We start from the raw sequence: 23,697 nt of genomic DNA, 5'->3' as shown, positions 1-23,697 counted from the left end.
AGAATTTATTGATATTTCTAAACATTTATGCAATCGGTGACAGAAATCTGTTCAAAATTGATTTCGTTTTCTTTGTTTCTTTTTCAAATTCTTGTTATGTTACTATTATAGTACATATCTTTTTCTTTGACCTTTATTTATCAAACGCATTCTAAAGAAGCTCTATTTACTTCGATTTATGGATTACCCATTAGGACTCACCCAGGTTTAACCAAGATCTTAATCCTTCAACTCACCATATTTAAGGTGAGTAATTCACACCCTTTTTTTAACTTTTACTTTTTGAGGGTAACATTCGTACCTTATACATCAAAGTTATTTATTTATTTAAATCTATACGTCATCAATTATAATTAGATATTATGTGTTTATGGATTTATTGTTCATCGATGTAAGGCCCCGAACCCGGTAGCCCTACTTTAACGTCGGATTTACTCATAAACGCAGTTCTTACAATCAGAGTTAATTAAAACTTTTCGCGGAATATAAAACATCAGTCATTCGTTACAAAACATTAAATCTTTTCTTTGATACCATAACACAAAACATTATATTTAAAACATCGTTTCTTTCATCTTCAGATGCCAGCCGTTAAATCCCTACCATGTGCCATCCTCATGCTAACTCTTTAGTCAAACCACTTGTGTGCATACTAAAAGTCAGCTACGTTAAATGAGTTCTAGTTAATCAAACAACTTATCATACAACCACTACATGCATTTTATACGTATCCGAAGACACATAGCCCACTATCTAACCTGCTCACCTTACCACTTAACCTCTTATTTACCCCTACAGCTTAGCCACTTTAATAACAAACAACATTATGCCACTTTATTAACGAATAACGTTATGCCACTTTGCCACTTTAATAACGAATAACGTTATGCCACTTTAATAACGAATAACGTTATGCCACTTTGCCACTTTAACACTCTTACTAAACCCTTGCCACTTCTATCACACTCTACATCTACTTGTATACAACACACTTTATATCATTACATCATTTACATAATAATCAAGTTATATCATAACATTTACACACACTAATAACCACTTGGGGATCATTCCCGAATGACAGTACGCGCAATATCCGAAGATCCTTCGCACACCGACTAACATTACCTTCCCTGTCTACACGTGCAATATCCGAAGATCGTTCATGCACAAACAGACATCCATTCATAACATAATTATATCACATCAAACATTATAGCATACACTTACCACTTAAGGTAAGTGTATTCATACTTCACATTGAATATGCACATAGCCCCGAAAACATAACAAGGAAGTGGGGCTAGAAACTCACCTGAACTCGGTTACTTCTTCCGTTAATGGTTATTCCTCCTTGAGCTGTGCGTTAACTGTTTAATAAATGCAATATCAAATACTACTCTAGCCATTCTCATTGCTACTTAATTAGTCTTACGCGTCTAAGCCGGTTTTACTTCATTGAATCATTACCTGGTTAATTAATCGTTACTCGATAATCCTTATAGGTATCTTTCATCAATCATCAAAGTTCAAGGACTATTATGTAATTATCTCATTCTTATCTAAGTCCAGGGGCTGTTCTGTCATTTCATTAAACTTCTAGTTCGTTACTTGTTTTTAACGAATTGACTTATAATAATGAACTGGTCCTCGTAACGAATTGGACCCTCTGAAGAACTTGTCCTTATAACGAACTGGACCTTGACGAATCAGTCCACATAACGAACCAGTCCATACAACGAATCAGTCTAACTAATTCGTTATCTCTTCTAATGAAAGACTATAACGAATCAAGGGTAATTCGTTATCTTCTTCCTTAACGAATTGGATACGAACTAAAGCTAGTTCGTTAAGCTTTCGTTAGCGAATCACCTTGACGAATTACTTCTAATTCGTTAACGAGTTACCTATAATTCGTTAACTTACCGTTAACGAACTAGGGTTAGGTCAGAATGTCATACTATTCTGACATCCTCGTACAAACATTCTCCGGCGCCACCGTTGCCGGAATAACGGGATCTCGCGGAAAAACGAGATCTCGCTTATTTCACCACCGTTTTTCGTCCCGTTCGATCCAAATCTGAGCTAGGGTGATCCCTAAGCTCATCTTAGGTTCGGTTTATACCCGATTCCACCCGGGTCTCGTGACTTCAACGGTTTAACGGTGTTGGCTCATCGTTTCGTGACTAAATCTAACAGGTTTGTATCTCTACAATATCATACTATCATTACCTCGGGTTGAGGCTCGGTTTCATCTTCTATTTCGGTTGAAGAGAGAAAGTAAGATGAGAGAGAGCTAAGTGTGTTTTTTGGTGGTGTATGGAATATGTGTGAAATGAATGAAAAATGGGTATTTAAGGTTTATATAATTATGGATCATGGGCTTAAGCCCATGGTATTTTCCTCCTTTCCTAAGTCCATAACCCATATCCATTACCCAACACTAGCCCGACTCATACTAACTCCTACTTTATTTAATTATTCCCCGCTAACCCGAGTAAACTTCCTCACTTACAATAAATAATATAATTAATATTATTTTAGAAATTTCAGGATGTTACAATCGATGACATGCTATATGGTTATGTGTTTAATTTTTTGTTTTGCGGTTGGGCTACCTCATCCTCATCGTGTATGCATACCATACCTCACTGACAATAAATAATATAATTAATATTATTTTAGAATAATGACAAATTTAAAGCTCCATGACTTGTGTTTTATAAAAAATGATGGTTAAATTTAATAATTGAAAGTTTTATCATTTGGTTTTCAAGTAAAAAAATTGATTTAATTTTATTACCGTCATTTGTAGTATCACATCTAGTTACTAGCCACTAATATTTCTAAATTTATTAATATCCGTTATCTTCATGGTTTTAGTTATATATATATAATTATAAGCAATTAAATATCTTTCATTAATTTTGTGTATACTATCTGTAAATCTAGAAATCGACTGGCTTCCATATACAAACTACAATATCTTCTTCCCTAAGAATCAAAGACCGACATGTTTTTTATTCTACTTCTCTTTTGATTAGTCAGCGTTTGAAAATCGTGTTGGCGCACCCATGTTTGAAAACCAAAAGCATCGACCGTGATATGTAAAAAAATTGCGCCGACAACCTCTTTCAATAACACGACGCGAAAAAAAATATTCCGCTACCCATGAAATTATGTTCTGGATCCGCCATTGCCTATACTTTTAATTTAAAATAATGAATGTATCGTAGCTTCAAAGAAAGATATAAGACAAAAGAAATATATCATAAACGATAAAAGCAATGTTAATGTTGAAAAGAAATTATGGTTGATAAATACATAACTAACATCAAAAAAAAAAATTAAAACTATTAATAAATTACAAAATACCTATAAATTGGATACATGTGTCCGTGCGATACAACGGGTGTTTGAACGCATACCCTGTTAATTACGTGACATATATGAGTGTTTATGGTTCGGTTAAAACCTTGAAATTGTTTAAACCGATCATTGGTTTAGCTTCTTTTTTTTACTTACGGTTAGTTGGTCGTTCCAAAGTTTTCAAAACGTAGTGAACGGTTGGTTCGCCATATGAAACCAGACCATACTGTAAATGCTGAATGCATTTTAATCTTGTTTATTATTCATTATTAGATATGTTTTGTTATATATATTAGATATAGTTAAAATGTAATTGACCATAATTTTTTACAATACAAATAACTTGGTTATTACAACCTTAAATTTACCTAATTGCAGTATGATTTTTTTTTGGTAATCTTTGTTGTTATTATTTCGCGTCCTAAGTCTTTCATTAACGTTTACCATTTATGTGGCTAAAATTATCATTCTATATTTTTGATCATCTTAAGTATCATATTATGTTGGTGTTTAGTTAAAATTGATGGTACATTTAAATTAATAATCATTTTAAACAAAATTTATTATTAAAGTTTAAACTGTGAAACCAAACTGGAACCAGACCATTGGTAACGATTCGGTTTCAACTTCAATGGTTCGGTTTGGTTTTGGACGACAAAAAATTGGTACTAACGGTTGGGCTTACAAGTTTAACTTAAAAACCATCAAAACCGAAATTTAACGCCCCTAAGTAACGTATTAATTTATTTAAATTGAAAAAAATTATAACAATATCATATTCAATTTAAAGAAAATAAAATGCTCGTTTTTATGGTGCAAATTTTTTATAAAAATATTAACGTATGAAAATGCTATAGTCGTTAAAAAATCATGGGTGAGAAGTTAGTTTCAAATTTAAATTAAAAACATAATATGGTTAAATATGAGGGGCCAAACGTGTAAATAGAATGAATTGTGTTTAAAAGACAAGTTTACCCTTACTAACACATGTACTTTATGCATTAGCATTTGTAAAACTCTTAAAATCAAATGTCTTAATTTACCATTAAAGTTACGAGATCTGGGTGGAATCGGATATAAACCGAACCTAAGATGAGCTTAGGGGTCACCCTAGCTCAGATCTGGATCGAACGGGACGAAAAACGGTGAAAACGAGTGAGATCTCGTTTTTCCGGCGAAATCGCGGTTTTCCGTCGACGACGACGCCGGAAAACGGCGTACGAGGTTAGCATGTCAGAGAATGTTTCTGACATTCTCTGGCCTAACCCTAATTCATTAACGGAGAGTTAACGAACTAGAGGTAATTTTTCAAGTTATTCTTTAACGGAAGCTTAACGAACTAGCCTTAGTTTGTATCCCAATTCGTTAAGGAAAAGATAACGAATTACCCCCAATTCGTTATAGTCATTCGTCAAAAGGAGATAACGAATTAGAAGGTTCAATTCGTTACAGGGGGGTCATTCGCTATGAAGTTCAATTCGTCAAAGGACCAGTTCGTTATAAGGTCCAATTCGTTATAAAGTAACGAACGGGTCATTCGTTAAGAATCCAATTCGCTAAGAACCAAGTAACGAACTAGGAGTTTAATAAAATGACAGAACAATCCCTGGACTTAGAGAAGAGTGAGATAATTACAAAATAGCCCTTGAACCTTATTAATTTATAGAAAATACCTTAAAGGATTGAGAGGTTAACAATAAAATATTATCATGAAATCATAATGGAAAATGTGTTAAGACAGTTAATGAAAATAAAATTTTTCGAAACTGACCTGGCAGCTTAACCCCAGCCAGGGGCTCTGCCCCTTAGACCCCGCTAGGGGCTGTCGCCCCTAGAACCCCGCTACCAGGGGCGCGGCCCCCGGACCCCTGTTCGTCGAGGGTTATAATTGAACTAGAATGTGATATGGATAGTGATCGAAATTAATACGCGTAATTGTTATATAGTTAGCCGTGCACAACTGAAGAAAGAAATAACCATAAACGGTGAACCTAATCGTGTTCAGGTGAGTTTCTAGCCCCACTTCCTTATTATGTTCGGGGCTGTGTGCATACTCGATGTGATAGTTAATATACTTACCTTAAGTGGTAAGTGTATGCCTCGTATGATTTATGTATGATGATTGTTTGACGGTGCGTGAACGATCGTCGGTTATTGCATGTACCGCCAGGTAGTAGTTAAAGATATGATTGGTATATATGATGTATGAATGACGTATGTATGATGTATGTATGATGTATGAATGATGTAGGTATGATGTATATATATATATATATATATATATATATGATGTATATATATATATATATATATATATGATGTATGAATGATGTATGTAAGATATGTTGACAGTACGTGAACGATCTTCGGATATTGCATGTATCGTCAAGGATAGTATGTAAAGACAGGTATGGTACAGTGGCACGAAACAAAGGGACGAGACCCTAATAATATCTGTGAGGATAAGGACCAGACCCTAATAATATCTATGAGGATAGGGACCAGATCCTAATAATATCTGTGAGGATATGGACCAAACCCTAATAATATATGTGATGTTGAGGACCAGACCCTTATAATATATGTGAGGTTATAGGGCGGAAGGCTCTTTACGTAGTATGGATAGTTATGTATGTAAAGTAAAGTATGAATGATGTACACACCTTCGGGCATGTGTGAAAACATGTGAACTGATTGTATGTTGTATGATTAACTAGAACTCACTCAGCGTAGCTGACTTTTAGTATGCACGCAGGTGAGTAGAATGAGGCAGCTCGCTTGAGGGGAAACACATGGCATGAAACTGAAGACACTGGCATCTCAAGGAAATGTTATGTTATTTAAAAGACAATGTTTTATGTTTAAACGATTTGAATGCTTGCTAAGACAAGAATTGATGGTTATGTAATATATTGGTTTGAATGTTTTATATTCCGCGTAAAGTTTTAATTAACTCTGATATTTAGAACTGCGTTTATGAGTAAGTCAAACGTTAAAGTGAGGCACCGAGAACGGACCTTACATTAGTGCATTATTTATAGTATAGATTAATTATTAGATAAGACTTATCAGAGAGTTAGATGATTTATATTTCGACTAACTAGACAAAGACAAAACCAAGAACTAGAAGTAATGAATTGAAATGGCTCAACAGTCTAGATCATACGACAATCGTCAAAGATTGTTTGCTCTAACTGTTGGACCCGAATCCGAGCATATAGAATTAGGATTTCTACCTTAACCCGTTTTTCAGTTTTAGCAACTTTTGTTTATTTCTTTTGACTGCAGAAACACGTAAATATCTTATTTGAATTATTCATGCGTTTTTTTAAGTAGTTAAACTTTATTCACACGCTATAATTTTTTAGTTTTTAAAATTTGAATCTAACTACTAAATTTAATTTGCCCTATACGGATTACTATAATAGTTTCGTTAATCAACATTACATCGATTTTCCTTAAAAGTTTTCTCTTTTATATTTTACATAAATTATCTACAAACATAATAATTAAGTTGGGATTATAAAATTTTAATTTGCCTAATCTAATAAACTTTTTCCGGCAATAAACTAAAACTATTATTTTGTTAATACCATGTTAAGTAGTAATCATGTGATAGAACTTCACCATGACAATCAAATCAAAATATCATTTATGTTATAACAAATTAAAATGAAAAAAGGTTCATATAAAGGAAAATTTATCATTGACATATTTGGAATACATGTGGCTGATAAATGTACTATGAATTTGAAATATCTTCCATGTGAATAGAAGGGCACAATTCAAAGTGTTTGTGATTCACCAATCAATTGTCACTACTCCATTAACACAATTTTCTCTCTGTCCCATACAAACTTACCAATCAATTGTCACTACTCCATTAACACAATTTTCTCTCTTTGTCCCGTTTCCAAACGTTTCCCAAATTACGCTAAAAGTAAATTCCATTATCTATCTTATTTATAACAAAAACGAATTTAAAAACTCCGGATAAATATGTGAGAATTTCAGACCCACCTGTTACACTAAGAGCATGTTTGAGATTAGCTTATTAGTGTTTACAAAAAACCAATAAGTTAAAATGTGTTTGGCAATCACGAATGTCTTTTTTATTTTAGTTTTTTGAAAGGGTTAAAAAACAGTTTTTCAAAAGCCCCAAATCATGGCTTTTCAAAATAGCTTTTTGAAAAAACCAATAAGTCAATAAGAATTTTCCAAACTTAATCCCAAACACGCCCTAAAGTTGAAAAAACAAGTTGTTACATAAAACATGAAATCAACTATCCTATCGTTATACGTAACGGGTCAACCAAAACAATAGTAACAATGCAACAATATTTAGATTTAAAACGTTTCATTAATGCGAGTTAAACACTTAAGCATGACTAGTCACCATGGATATGGCCCAAATTAACCAATAGAACTTCAAACCTTTTCTAATATTCGTGAGATTTATAGGCATTCATCACCTTGGCTTTAAGGTCGGACTCCATCAATATACCATTGTGATGATACATAGGCCATTGGGTCTTGAATATTAATTTTTTTCTTAATTTCAAAAAAGTTATCGTCCACCATATAAGCCATCAATATATCACGATACACGATAGGCTATTCGCTATTAGGATTTTTTTAAATCATATTTCATAAAAGAAAATAGTCATAAACTATATAACTTCTTCTCATACTTTCTTTGAAAAGATGGTTAAGCCTTTTCTATTTATAATTCATGTTTTGGAGAAATCAGATTAATCTGATTTCACAAGTACTCTGACAAACATGAAAGTTACTAATCCTAGAAGGCAACTCTGTGAGCTTTTGAAATCAAAATACGTGACACTAGTTTTTATTTCTTGTGAGATTGTTAGGATAAACTTTATGATATTAGTTATACTTAAATCTTTAACTAATCAGATGAGTTAACTATACTGAAATAAATTAGATTATTTTTATAGCATAGTTTTTTAAAGTGTTTTTATGTATATTTTCTCGTCTTTTGAAATCTTTTACTGATTCCACTATATATAAAATACCTTATAAAAAACATTAGTTTCTTAATCAGATACGAGAAAAGTTAAAATAGACTCTTACAAGTTATTCATTTTAACCTTTATCTAACCCGTTTGACCATCACAATTTACGCGTTTAAATAAGTGTAAATGATTTTTCATATATCAACTAAATGATCAATGCTCAGGACTCAAGAACATACATGTGGAGTTGCTTCCATGTCAAGTCATATGTAACAGTGTTTATTATCTACAATTTAACATAAAATTAAGCCATGCATGAATCATGATATCACAAGAAAGAAAAGTCCTCTATATAACAATAAATGAAATTATTTACTTATTTATAGTTATTGTAAAATCCAACATCACCTAGTGACTCATCACCCATACCCTCACCCTAAAAGGACTAGTCATAATTGCTTTATTAATGTCATCAATTGATTGAATTATCAAGGGGGTCCAAACAGCAACAAACTTGAATGGCCCATGATGGCATTTGCCCTCATTTGTGTTTGTCTTGGCCTCTTGACCAGATTGGTGGCAAAAGTAGTGTACATTTGAAGCATGCCATGTGAGAGTGGGTGAGGGGCCAACTAACACAAACTTACTCCAAAAAGGTTACATATTGTGTCTTGATCAATGTTTAAAATTATTTCAAAACCTATACAAAGCCAAAACCTAGTGAAGAAACACTAGGCGACCCGGTACAGATTATAGATAATCTGGGGGTTAAGTAATGTTTCCCACGGATGAGGTCTAACTGAGAAGGCTGTTCTTCAGGAGACCTGCAAAACAAACACCGTAAGCTCGTCACTGAGAAGGGGGGAGTTCCTCCTTGTGACCACCCTCCGGCGTGAGAATCAGACTAGGTTGCTCTGAATATAAGTGTATATTAAGAGATTGCTAGATAACTGGATAGTAGATGATCTTACCATTCCAAGATATTGGAGTATTTATAGCCGAAGGTAGGTTTCCAAGAAGGTACAGCCGGCTGAATAGTATTCCTGTTCAACCAACAGTGGACTATGCACAGGCCATACTGGTTGGTGGGTAGGTTACGGCCAACAGTAACAAAGTCGGCTGCACTATTCCACCAACTGTAGATTATGCACGTCCCACTTACTGTGGATTGTACGCAGGCCATGCTGGTTGGTGAATAGGTTACGGCCAACAGTAACACTATTCCACCAACTGTAGGCCGCGCATGCTCCTCAGTAAGGGTTGGTGAGTAGGCAGCGGCTAATAGTGACAAACAGTACTAGAGGGTGCTCCTCCTCGCCCTGTTGTCGATGAGCTGTCACCCTGTGATTGGCTCATGGGCTGTTCTGGTCAGATCGTCTGTCCTATCCATACCTTGGTAGGTATGGTACAAAAGATCTTTCAGAATCAGACTGGCTCATTTAGGCGGGATTGTTCCCGCCTTGCTCATTCCTTCATGTGACTACTGAAGTAGCTAGTGTCTTGTGCGTGTAGCCCTGCTGTCTGCGGGTAGCCTTCCCTGATGGCTTGTATCCGCAACTGCGGGAACAGGCGGGGTACTTCACCATTGGGAGGCTTTCCCTGCGTGTTCAGCTTGTGTACTGCGCGTAAGATCCTATGAGCATGGTGGGTCCTGCGGGAGCAGATGGCCTTTGCGCAGACGTCCCTGTTCAAGGTGAGTCTTGCGGGACCAACTGGTCTCTGCTGGGACCTACCTCTTCAAGTCCCCCCAGTCCAATGTTCTTCTCCTGAATGTTTAATAAAGTGAGGTGAACTTTTGGACTTTAAGCAAGGGGTTTTGAAAAGGGTTTCTAGTTTTAAGGTTCTCCGTGGGGATTCTTCCCGCGGGTTTCCTAATGTCACTTGCAAAAATTCCCGATTTTTTTGCTTGATCTTTGGGTATGATGCGGGTAGGTATGTAACCTTCTCGCAAGTCAGGAGCGTTGAGTCTCACTTGTGTGGATTCTCCTTGAGGTTTTAGTGGTTTTGAACATAGTGATCAATTATGTTTAAACCACCAATTCCATCCTGGAGCCTCAAACAATGTATTTCTCGACGTTCCCGCTATGCGGGGATGTTATTTCCGTTTCCACAAGCATTGCCCAGAAGATCCTTCCTGGTTTCAATTCCCTGCCGGGCGCTAGGTATGTGAAGGGTTTTGCCTTAACACTGTACCCGCGCTCGTCTTATGGTTACTTTACTTTCAAGGTACTCCTGGCGTCAATTCCCTGCGGGTGCTAGGTACGTGAATGGTTTTGCCTTAACACTGTATCCGCACCCGTCTTATAGTTACTTTGTTGCCGGGGTATTCTTGGCTTCAATTCCCTGCGGGTGCTAGGTATGTGGAAGGTTTTGCCTTAACACTGTACCCGCATCCGTCTTATGGTTACTTGGTTGCCAAGGTAAGGGGTATTTTCCCGCTTACCTTTGAATCTTTTTGAATTTTGAATTTTGAAATTCGAAAGGTTGGTGAGGATAAGAACAGTCCAAACATCTGAAACGTCGTGTGACGGTTTCTTCTGACTGTGTCAGGACGTGCAGGAAGTTACGGTGACGTGACAGAACATGGTCATTCCAGTCGCTTTTTCAGGCGCGTGGGCATGATTTTTCGGGCGCGTGGCCGCGAAATTACTGGCACACGTCCTTTCAACAGCTGTTGCCAGCTTGCTTTTTGCCACGTGTCATAGTTTCATTGCACCTTTGATTTCTCTCTCCTCCGCATTAAATTCACCGCATTAATTGCGATTACTATATAAAGGGGGAGAGGGTTATTTGCAATTCACACTTTTCACTCTTCTTCTTCTTCTTAGTGATTTCCGGCAAATACTCCCCTTTTTCAGGCAAGCATTTTCCCGAAATCACTCTTCTTTCTGCAATAATGTCCTCTCGTGATGCTGAAGCTATAGCTGACGACAGGGGTACTGCTGGTGAGTGCCAGTGTGCTCTGCCCGGCGATCAGTACCGGTATGTTGTCAGGAAGTTCATGCTCGATCATCTCGAGCCTGAGTTTCCTGAATCCCACCAGACCGTGTACGATGCCCCCAGTGGCAAGATCGGGGTTTATGCTGCATTTTTTGTCTATGGGAATCTTAGATTCCCATTGACAAAATTTGTTTACCGTGTCCTTGAGAGGCACGGTGTCCATTTGACCGAGCTGCACCCCATGGCGATCGCCAAGATTCGCCATTTTGAGTGGGTGTGCCGGATTTTGGGCATCGAGCCCCATGTGGACCGCCTGATGACCTTCTATACCTGGAGGTGCATCCAAGGGTGGTACACCCTGACGACCCGTATTAAGGGTCTGAAGATTTGCGACACCGAGCGCAGTCTTCGCGCGTGGAAGCAGGAATTCTTCTACATTTCTGCCCGCGCCATCCCCCTTGCCATGAAGTTTAAAAATGGCCAAGCGATACCGAGCCTTCACGCCCCCAACTACCAGGAGGCGGAATGGTTTTCGAAGATATCCCGGATCCAATCTCCGGTTTACCGGTTTGCGGAGTCCGGGATGGTCATGTTAGGGATGAGCCGGGTGTGGAAAGATGCATCTCTGGTTCCCATCCTCCTCGAATACGGTTTGAACTCTATTCCCTATGGTATGTCTTATTTTTCTTTTTTGATACAAGTTTGTCTTCTAACTGTTTCTTTTCTTTCAGAGGGAAATGATTTGGAGTCGCTTCTGTTTCCGCGGGAAGCCGACGGTCCCGCGCGGATGGGTACTCGTGCTTTGGACGAGGGCGAGTTGCCCATCCTGGAGCAAACAGCGGATCGGTTTGTGGAGGTCTATCCGCTGGGCCACGAGATCCTGAGCCAACGGCGGCCAGGTAAGGCGATATTCCTTCCTCAACCCCTTAATGCTGTACCCGCTGTTGGAATTCTTGACCTGTCTTCTTCTGAGGAATCCTCAGATGCTCCTCCATTGGTGCGGAAGAAGAAAGCTGCTGCCGGCGGGAAAGGGAAGGAGAAGGCCTCCACGGCTGGTCCGGTGGTTCTATCTGACTCGGAGTCAGATAGTGAAGAGGTGGCGGGGAAGCCCGGTGGTGAGAAGACCACTGTTCCGGAGGCTACGACCGTTACCTCCGGAGAACCAACGAAGACGACGGTGACCGGTACCAAGAGGCCGGCTCCATCGGGTTCCTCCCCGCCCGTCCGTACGTTCAGGGTCAAGAAAACCCGTAAGTACAATCATAATGTCTTTGCAGATTTATTACTTCTTAAATTTAACACTCTTTGTGCAGGCGTGGATGTTGACGCATTCCGGGGTGAAGCGCAGGGGAGTACCTCCCCGCCAATGACGGTAGGCTCGGTCAGCCTTCCTGAGGCGTCGACCCAGGCGCCTGCGTCTGCATCCGCTGGTCCAGTTGCTCGTTCCTTTGAGCCAACTGTTCCGGCCGAGATGACGTTACCGCCGGCCGTGAGTGCGATTTTTACAGCATCCTTCACGGAGCCGGCGGTTACTGCTGCTGCTGAGGAGGCGGCGACCGCGGCGGCGACCACAACGGCGACCACGGCGGCTGCCACCATGCCCGCGCCACCGGCACCTACGGCCGGACCATCAGGTACGCGCAGGGCTTCCCGCCGATCTTTGCCCCCTTCCCGTCTGCCTGACCTGTTGGATGGATTTCCTTTAGGTTCAGGTGATGGGTTTGGCGGTTATCGGCCTGTCATTGACCCTACAGGTGCGTAGGGTTCCTTTCTTTTTCCCTTATGTTTTTTATCTTTTCCTTACTGCCTTTGTTTCTTTTGCAGTGTCGGATTCCAATGAAGTGTATGTTCCGCGATGGAACATACGCCGAGGAACAACCCTTCGTACCCCTGTGGAGTGCGTGGACTGGGCTCGCCACGCTGCTCCTCATGGTGCGTTGGGGGAAGCCATGGCTAGCTACCAGGAGGGTAGGCTAACCAATGAGCTTCGGGTTCTCCAAGCCCGGATGCAGCCGCGCGTCGAGCTGCTTTGTCGTGAAAACGACAAGTTGAAAGCAGCTCGCGCCAAGGACGTATCTGAGGCGCGTGCTCTTCGGGAGGAGAACCAACAGCTGGCGGCAGCTGCCGCCGACAAGGAGAAGGCCTTCAAGGCCCTCGAGGTTGAAGTTCAGGCGCGACTCGAGGCCCGCTCCAAGGCTGCCCAAGCTGTGAATGAACAGCTTCGGCTGGCCAGGGAGACTGCGCGAAACGCAACCGAGAGGGCTGCCAAGGCTGAAGCCGTTGCTGAGCCTTTGCGTGTGGAGAATGAGGAGCTCAAGGCCAAATTAGAGGCTCTCCAACGCGCTCATGATGCCTTGGCAATGGAAGATGCCAAGAAACTCCAGGAAATCCTGGACCAGAGGGGGGTGCTTGACCACACCGAGCGGAAGCTTAAGGGCGTCGAAGAGGCTGCCGCAAAGGAAGTTTTACTTGCCAACCTTAACAAGAGCGAAGCCGAACGCGCCTATAACGAAGCTCAAGCTGCCCTCCAATGGCTTCTTCGAGAAGCGTTGCCTCAGGTATGTTTAGCTTTATCTTCTCGCTTTTCTTTTGTAAGAAAAGGTTTTAATACTTGTATTTTTTCTTTGTAGGTTGTGCGTCGGGTCTTTTCAGAGACCTCTTACGATGATGCTATGACCGCAGCCCTCAACGCTTCTCATGAGGATGGGGAAAAGGCCGGCTTCCTGCTTGGTCTAGGGTTTGTTGAGAAAGGCGTCCCGCCTTCCAACTTCCCTTTGTTCGATGTGGATACCGAAGCCATTTATGACCAAGCATTGAACCAATACGCCGCCTTCCCGCATCCAGTGGTGGAAAAGGTGGACGAAGTAGCTGCTGCTGATGATGGGTTAGCTGTCCTCAAAGCGTTCCTCGAACCACCCCGTTCTTCTGACGGAGCGGGTCCAAGTGGAAGCGGCCCTGAAGCTTGATCCTGAAGACCCCTTTCCATTGCTAAGATAGACTTGTATAGATTTACTCTTTCAGGCGGGTAGTAACCCGGCCATTCTTGTAATATATCATTGAAATATAAATCTTTTTGCGGATAAGATTGTTATTTCCTTTGGATTCCTTGCTTTATAAGCTCATGACTTAGTTTAAGTTAGCAATTTTCCAAGTTTTTTAGAATAAGTTAACCTGTTGAACGTGGTTGATGATGGGTTAAAGTTTCGCTTCCTCCTGCGTGATTGTGCGGGTAGAACCGTCACTTGCACTTGGTAGGATGGCTAAATTTTAACCGTCATCTGACCTGCGTGTAGGTTTTCCTCATTTTTCCTCGAAATTTCTAAGTATTTAGGATAAGTTAACCTTTGAACGCGGTTGATAGTGGGTTAAAGTTTTGCTTCCTCTTTCGTGATTGTGCGGGTTGAACCGTCACTTGCACTTGGTAGGATGGCTAAACTTTACCCATACCTGACCTGCGTGTAGGTTTTCCTTATCCTTATTTCTAAGTATTTTTTTTTTTTTTTTTTTTTTTAGGATAACCTTTGAACGTGGTAGATGATAGTTTGAAGTTTTGCTTCCTTATTTGTGATTGTGCGGATAAGACCGTCACTTGCACTTACAAAGATGGCTAAACTTTACTTACATCATACCTGCGTGTAGGTTTCCCTTATTTTTAACGTTGTGTTTATGCGGGTTTTGCCGCCTTCCACACGCAATGACTTACTTCTCCTCATTTATGCGGTAAATACCGGCACCAGTGGGGAGTTCATAAGGATAAAGGTAAACACATTATGAAAGGAGAATCATTTCCATTAGAAGTGGCTCTTGGCCTTTTCTTTACAAGTTTTGGAATTGATCTACATATAACATTTGCGTAATTGAGCTCCATTCCATGTTCTTGGGATGGGAGTGCCATCGAGCCTTTCGAGCCGGTATGCGCCCTTTCCCAGAACCTGTTTGATAACGTATGGCCCTTCCCAGATCGGGGCCAACTTTCCTGGGCGTTCTTGGTTCGAAGCCTCGTTGTTACGCAGTATGTAGTCTCCTTCCTTGAAGTTGCAGAGTTTTACCCGCGTGTTGTAGTACTTTTGCATTTGTCGTTTGTAGTTCTCTTCACGCACTGCGGCTAAGTCTCTGCGTTCCTCGGTTAGCATAAGATCCAACCGTCTTTCCGCATCATTGTCTTCTGGCTGACTCAAGACCCTTGGTGAGGGTAGACCAATTTCGACCGGGACCATGGCTTCAGTGCCATAAGTGAGGCTGAACGGGGTTTCTCCCGTACTGGCCTTCTTCAACGTTCTGTTTGCCCAAAGGACGTGCGGAAGCTCGTCCACCCAGCCGGATCTGTGTTTCAAGAGTCTTTTCTTTATGCCTTCGACGATGCTTTTATTTGCTCTTTCCACCTCACCATTTCCTTGCGGGTGTGCCACTGAGGTAAAGGTGTGGGTGATTTGAAGTTCTTTTAGCCATTGTTGTAGCTTTTTGTCAGCAAAGTTGGTGCCGTTATCGCTCACCAAATTCTGTGGAAGTCCAAAACGACAAATTATAAATTCCCAAATAAATTTTTTGATATGCTTTGCGGTTGTTTGGGCTAAAGGTTTTGCTTCTATCAACTTGGTGAAGTAGTCGATGGCTACCACTAGGAACTGAACATTTCCTGCTGCTGTAGGAAATGGGCCTGTCACATCGATGGCCCACTTCTGAAATGGCCACGAAGAAGTGACTGGAACCAGTTCGTTTTTCGGGCGATGCGTGTTAGGTGCGTAAAGCTGGCAAGACCTGCATTTTCTGATGTATGCCAGTGCATCCGTATGCATCCCTGGCCAAAAGTATCCCGCGTTGTTTAGCTTGGCTACAACAGCGCGGGGACCTGCGTGTACCCCACAGATGCCTTCGTGTACTTCCCTTAGGAGGTAGTTGGCATCTTGGTTGTCCACGCATCTCAAGAGTGGGCCAAGAAAGTTACGTCTGTAAAGGATGTCATTGACGAGTTGATAATTCAGTGCTTTACAGCGTAGTTTTCTTGCCTGTGTTTTTGACTCTGGTAGTATTCCTGCTGCAAGGTAATTTATTATTGGTGTCATCCACGTTTCTGTACTGGTTTGGATGACACAAATTTCCTTGTGCGGGACTGATGGCGCTTCGAGGAGTTCAATGCGGATGTCCTTTCCCAGGTGGGTGAAGGCTAGTGATGCAAGCTTGCTTAACGCATCCGCAGATTTGTTTTCGCTGCGCTTGACATGTATGACTTTACAATCACTAAAATCACGCATAAGGGTTTTTGCCTGGGCGAGGTACAGGGCCATGGTGTCGTTCACAGCCGTGTATGTTCCATTTATTTGGTTGGCCACCAGCATGGAATCCACATGGGCTTCCAAGTTTTTCACTCCCATCTTACGCGCAATTCTCAAACCGGCCAAGAATGCTTCATATTCGGCTTCGTTATTCGTACTTGGAAAGTCCAGCCGAATAGCGTAAGTATATTCTTGGCCCGCTGGGTTGGTTAATTTTAACCCTGCGCCTGAACCCTCGTTACTGGCTGCTCCATCAGTATAGAGTCGCCAGACATCATTGACGTCCTGTGCTGGGGAGGGTTGAGCCTCCTCCTGGCACTCTTTCTCCCGCGAAGCGGGGACTTCTGCAATAAAATCGGCCAGGACCTGGCCTTTTATGGCTGGTCTTGGCTTGTACTTAATTGCATATTCTCCCAATTCAATTGCCCATTTGGCTAGACGTCCCGATAATTCGGGTTTGCCTAGAACGTTTGAGAGTTTGAAGTTGGTGAGAATGGTGATTGGGTGGCCCTGGAAATATCGTCTTAACCTGCGTGAAGCATGTATAAGTGCTAAGACTAATTTTTCGAGGGTAGAGTACCGGGTTTCTACGTCTGTTAGTACACGGCTAACATAATAGATTGGCATCTGGATGCCCTTTCGTTCTACTAGCAGGACTGCCCCGGTTGCTCTATCTGTTGCGGAAAGGTATAGGATTAACTCCTCTCCCGCTTGTGGTGCTGTAAGTGTTGGGAGTTCGATCAGGCGTGACCGAATCTCCTGAAAAGCTGCTTCCGCTTCCGGTGTCCAGCGGAAGTGCGTTTTCTTCAAGCAGTTTCTCAATGTTGACACGAAAGGAAACGACTTATCTGCATGGTTTGCCAAGAAGCGATTAAGTGCGACTAGTCGTCCATTCAGTGTCTGAGCCTGTTTGATGGTGGTAGGTGATTCCATTTTAACAATGGCTTCGACCTTTTCAGGGTTCGCTCTAAAGCCATCTTTAGTAACAATGACTCCCAAGAACTTCCCTTCTTCCATCCCAAATGAACACTTGCTCGGGTTGAGCTTCATGTTTATCTTTCGGAGCGTGTTGAAAGTTTCTTCAATGTCTTTCAACATCGCCTCTGGCTCGAGGCTTTTGATGACCAAATCATCCATATAGACTTCCAAGTTTCTCCCGATTTGGGCATGAAACTCTTTGTCCATTAGTCGTTGGTACGTGGACCCTGCATTCTTAAGTCCGAATGGCATCATTTTATAACAAAATGTACCATCGGGCGTCCGAAATGCGGTTTTGTCCTGGTCATCAATGGCCATGTGGATTTGGTGGTACCCCTTATACGCATCCAAGAAGCATTTAAGGCGGAATGGTGCCAACGAATCCACTTTGAGATCAATTTCTGGTAACGGATAACAATCTTTGGGGCATGCTTTGTTCAAATCTTTGAAATCTATGCACATGCGCCATTGTTTGTCATTCTTCGGTACCATTACGGGATTTGCAACCCATGTTTGATATCTACTAACGCGTACGATGCCTGCGTCAAGGAGTTCCTTGACTTGGGTTCTACACGCGTTAGTTTGTTCAGGCCCCATCACTCTGCGCTTTTGTACGATTGGCGTAACAGCCGGATCGCATTTGAGCTTATGCTCCGCCTTACTTCGGGGTACACCAGTCATGTCAGCTGGTGCCCACGCAAAGATGTCAGCGTTTTTCTGCAGTAAGCGTTTGAGTAAGGTGCGGGTGGGATCAACGATTGTTGGTCCAATGGTAACGGCCTGGTCGGGGTATTTGCCATTGAAGGCCCATTTTTCTGGTTCAGTGATGGTTGGTTTAGCCTTTTTCGGTTTGGGTTTAGATGAAACAGATGCAATGCATACCTGGGGAATGCCAGAGATCATTGCTACACCCTCAGCTGTTGGCCATCCCATCATGCCATGGACTGAAGATACCACGGCGTTGAATCTTGCCATCCCGTCTCTTCCGAATAGGATGTCGTACGTATGATGTGGCTTTTTCATTAAGACAAAATCCACGTCTTCTGTGCGTGAATGATTCCCATCAGTAAGAGTAACGGGGAAAGATAGGATACCCAGGGGTGTTTCTGTACTTCCGTCAAACCCTTCCATTGAAGCGTAGACCGTTTCCAAGCGTTCTTTGTCTTCATCATCCAGCTTATCAAAGAACTGTCTGTACATCACTGTCGACGAAGCGCCGTTGTCAGCAAGAGTGCGTGAAGTGATGTAGTGCCCCAGCTGGCTTCTGTTGACGATGGGGCCTTCTTTGCTGGGGCCTCCTAGCACTCGCGGGAAGCGCACCTCAGCTTCTTTCCACGCACATGGTTCTGCCACCCGTCTTTTTCTTCCTCTGACCTTGCCATGAACCATGTTGATGCTGATATCGACGGGCTTTCGTCCGTTACCTCTGTACCGGTTGTCATTCCTTCCTCCCTTCCTGATCGATGCCACAAGATGTGCAAGCCTTCCGTCCTTGACAAATGTCTCAATAATATCCTTCAAGGATGTGCACTCTTCAGTACCATGACCCTTTGTCCCGTGGAAATCACAGGATTTGCTTTGATCCGCATTAGGTTTCTGCCGTATCAATGGGGCTTTAGGCCATGGCAATTTTTCCGTGGCAAATATCTCCGTGACGCTCTTCGTGAGTGGCGTCCACCGGTGTTTTCGGTTTGAAGGGTGTGTGTTGTCCCTTCCGCCAACAAGAGGGCGAGAGCTGGATGAGGTGTCAAAGTTTACCCTTGACTGCCAAATACCTAGCCTCTTTTTGTTCTGCCGGGCGATCCGGACATTGTTCTCTCTGGTCCTCTGCGTGTAGAGGTGTGTACTCTGGGGAAGATCTCTTCCCAGTTGCTTTTCCGTCTCGGCAAAGCGCTTTGCCGCCGTCATGATGGCATCCCAAGTTGATGGCATGCCATCCTTACCCGTCAATGTGCGGATAAGTTCTGGGTATTCGGCGCCTTGGATGAAGGCGGCGCGAACCAGATCTTCACTTATGTTGCCGAGACTAAGCTTTTTGGAGTTGAAGCGAGTGATGAAGTCTAGTAGAGATTCATCCTCCTCTCTCACGCAGTTAAGGATCGTCCACTGCTCTTCAGTGTACTTCCTCTGTTGGCTGAAATGCTGGCTGAACTTGTTCTGAAAGTCCGCCCAGTCATATATGTGGTGGATCGGTAAACGATCGAACCATGCCCTGGCCGCTCCGACCAGAGTCATCTGGAACATGTAGCACCACGTGGGTTCCGTCCAGTTGCTGACGGTAGCCCCCGCAATGAACCTGTTCAAATGGTCGTCTGGGTCGGATAGACCATCGTAAGTGCCAATGTTGGACATTTGTTTGGCACTTCTCGGGGCGATTGCTTCCGCAATGTCCCTTGCGAACTTTGACTTCCCTGCATTTTTAGCAGTTGGTCTAAAGGTTTTGGAAAAGTCACGCGGGTTTCTCTCCACGATTGGTTTAAAGGCTTCCCCAAAATTCCTTTTTGGTTGGACGTCCGTTTCCTTACGCTTCCCTTTCGCCTTATGGCGAGGGTTCGCGTCGGTGTCGGACTCCAACTCGTCGTCTGAGTACTCGCAGTCACTGCTCATATTGAGGTGTTGGCGAGTACTGGCGAATTCGTCAGCCTGTTGAACTGAACGCAAGCGTTCGTCCAATTCGGCTTGGAATTCTCTTTGCCGTGCTTCGGCCCATGCCTTCACTTGATCTAGTGTTTGGCGAGGAACCTTCGTTCGTTTTTCCAGTTGGGTATCGGAGAACCCCAATGGAATATTTACTCCATTTGCCCCGGCTTGGGTAGTCGGGGTAGTGTTCGTAAGGATTGTATAACCGCCGGTGTTCCCCCCAGTTGCTGGGGTTGTTACCGGGGTTTCTTGGTCGGTTACTGGCCTTTGAACCGGAGTAACGTTAACCATTTCTTCAGAAATTGTGAAAAAACTAAAGTAGTTCTAGCTTTTATACACGGATGGCGCCAATGAAGAAACACTAGGCGACCCGGTACAGATTATAGATAATCTGGGGGTTAAGTAATGTTTCCCACGGATGAGGTCTAACTGAGAAGGCTGTTCTTCAGGAGACCTGCAAAACAAACACCGTAAGCTCGTCACTGAGAAGGGGGGAGTTCCTCCTTGTGACCACCCTCCGGCGTGAGAATCAGACTAGGTTGCTCTGAATATAAGTGTATATTAAGAGATTGCTAGATAACTGGATAGTAGATGATCTTACCATTCCAAGATATTGGAGTATTTATAGCCGAAGGTAGGTTTCCAAGAAGGTACAGCCGGCTGAATAGTATTCCTGTTCAACCAACAGTGGACTATGCACAGGCCATACTGGTTGGTGGGTAGGTTACGGCCAACAGTAACAAAGTCGGCTGCACTATTCCACCAACTGTAGATTATGCACGTCCCACTTACTGTGGATTGTACGCAGGCCATGCTGGTTGGTGAATAGGTTACGGCCAACAGTAACACTATTCCACCAACTGTAGGCCGCGCATGCTCCTCAGTAAGAGTTGGTGAGTAGGCAGCGGCTAATAGTGACAAACAGTACTAGAGGGTGCTCCTCCTCGCCCTGTTGTCGATGAGCTGTCACCCTGTGATTGGCTCATGGGCTGTTCTGGTCAGATCGTCTGTCCTATCCATACCTTGGTAGGTATGGTACAAAAGATCTTTCAGAATCAGACTGGCTCATTTAGGCGGGATTGTTCCCGCCTTGCTCATTCCTTCATGTGACTACTGAAGTAGCTAGTGTCTTGTGCGTGTAGCCCTGCTGTCTGCGGGTAGCCTTCCCTGATGGCTTGTATCCGCAACTGCGGGAACAGGCGGGGTACTTCACCATTGGGAGGCTTTCCCTGCGTGTTCAGCTTGTGTACTGCGCGTAAGATCCTATGAGCATGGTGGGTCCTGCGGGAGCAGATGGCCTTTGCGCAGACGTCCCTGTTCAAGGTGAGTCTTGCGGGACCAACTGGTCTCTGCTGGGACCTACCTCTTCACCTAGAGTTTGATCTCCATTCTTCTTTATGTAAAACTTTAAAGAATACAAAAGATTTATTAAAAACCAATGGACTATAAATTCATGCAAAAACAATTTCTAGGTATTCAGGTTTCAGACCTACAATCCTGAGTGGATAATCTTGGACCCATATAACTTTTGCTCCTATCCTAAGACCTTAAATAGTGTATTCGACTATGTTTCGATGCAACTAAGCGACAAATCTAACAAGATCGCATCTACTCTTTTATTTTATTATACCCTAACACTCTAATATTTCCGATTGTTGTATATTGAGAATTATGTGATTTTAGTAACAGTACTTTTGCAAAGTATTTTCATTGAGTGAAATGCAACTCTACGTTAGTTCATTTATTGAATATAATATTAGTGAGGACCTAAACCGGACCGCATTATAACTAGTTAAACAGCTCGCTAATTGTATGAAGCTTTCATGTAGGGACATCGGACACCAACTAGTTTGAACAACTCCAGTATGAATCTTGGATTCATCGATGCATGTAATTCAATAAATATATGGTAAATATAAAATTTTATAATGTAAGCTTATTTTCGAATTATATATCATTTTGTTTTGTCAATGAAGTTTAAAACTATATTTATTGAAATTAGACAATAAACCTCAAATTTGAATTGAGAAAGTCATAGAAAGTTATGGACTGTCTCATAAAACACACTGTATTTAAACATATTCCCACGTATTCTATCTTTATGCGGTCTTCACACATCAAAAAACGTACACATATTTATTTTTATTTAAGAAAACGAAGTTTAATGTCAACTGTCTTTTAAAAAGGAAATAAAATGAATATAAGAATCCGTTGTAGTCTAGTTGGTTAGGTTACTCGGCTCTCACCCGAGAGACCCGGGTTCAAGTCCCGGCAACGGAATACATTTTTAAATTTACCTTCTAATACGTCGTCTATTATTATCAGACGTTTTTCGTGATCAAATTCCACTGCCTGTGGTTTTACGAATAATAATATTTATATAACGTCACTAACTTTACTTTTAACCCGTTCGTAGTTACCAAATTTCAGTTATATTCAAGTTTTCACCATTTAGGTTAGTTGGATGCCATCCTAGGGCCAAAATCATTTACCCGAACCTTAAGCTTTCTGGTCTGGTCAGTGATTGTTGGATAGTTATTTCGATCGTGGTTTAAGTATTATATATATATATATATATATATGTCGGTTTTGGTTTTAGTTTGATGTCAGTTCTCTTTCTGTATATTGTTGCCTTTAGTAAACTGTTGAGATTGTTAAAGAAGGTGAATCAGACAGAACATGAAGACAATTTCTGTCCCGTGTTTGATTTGTTTCTGTTTCCCTGATGATAAAAAGATAGCTAGAAATATTCTAAATGCATCTCATTCGTGTGTGCTTAGGTTTCCTTTTGTTTTTAGATCTTGGTGTTTCAGTGTCTGATTCACTTAAGAATTATTATGAAATTTTAACTTGATTTAAGAATTATTATGGAAGGATAACTTAGGAATGTCGATTTATCTAATGTTTAAATCAAAACATGCCACCTTTTGTAAACAAACAGTATTCTTATGACTGAGCTGTCTTAGAGATATTATTATTATCTTTTTTCCAAAAGGCCTAATCGAGGGATAGTATTTGATCAGTTTTCAACAATAGACAGAAAAACATAAAAGACAATTGTGGTAGACTGTTTAACAAGATCTGTTGCATTGATTTGCAGGTCAAAATCACGCGATTATGGAAGATAATGACATGGATTCTTTTATTTTTAAAAGCGTTGACACCAAGCAAAAACAAGATCAACACACACTCTCTGCTGAAGATTTAGCCTGGGCCGATTCGTGTTTAATACAAGATCCTGAAGTATCTGAAACGAATATGGGTTCTCTAAAAGAAGCTCTACTCCAGATTCTTGATCAACATTCTGAGATCCATGGCCTGTCAAATGACCAAACTGCCCCTGAGAATTCACATTCGGTCACAGAGGAAGAAGTAACTTCACATGCTGCAGAAAACAGTGCTGACCAAGATCTAGAACAAGAAAGCTATGATGTTTTATCCATATTAAAGAAACAACCTTTTCTTCCAAATTATCATGATGAGATGATGAACTTTCAATTTCCGGATGATAGTGATGATGA

General features: G+C 41.6%; 1 non-coding gene across 1 annotated transcript; it reads left to right on the top strand.

Moving 5' to 3' along the window:
- Positions 1 to 22,383: 22,383 nt before the first annotated feature.
- TRNAE-CUC (transfer RNA glutamic acid (anticodon CUC)) lies at positions 22,384 to 22,456 on the top strand. Its single transcript has one exon. It is a non-coding gene; the product is annotated as a tRNA-Glu (tRNA).
- Positions 22,457 to 23,697: the final 1,241 nt, after the last annotated feature.

The sequence above is a fragment of the Bidens hawaiensis genome, unplaced genomic scaffold (genome assembly GCF_021521415.1).
Source record: "Bidens hawaiensis isolate Kalapana, Puna unplaced genomic scaffold, B.hawaiensis_p1.1 tig00000097_1, whole genome shotgun sequence".
NCBI lineage: Eukaryota > Viridiplantae > Streptophyta > Magnoliopsida > Asterales > Asteraceae > Bidens > Bidens hawaiensis.
This window is presented reverse-complemented; position numbering and strand designations above follow the sequence as displayed.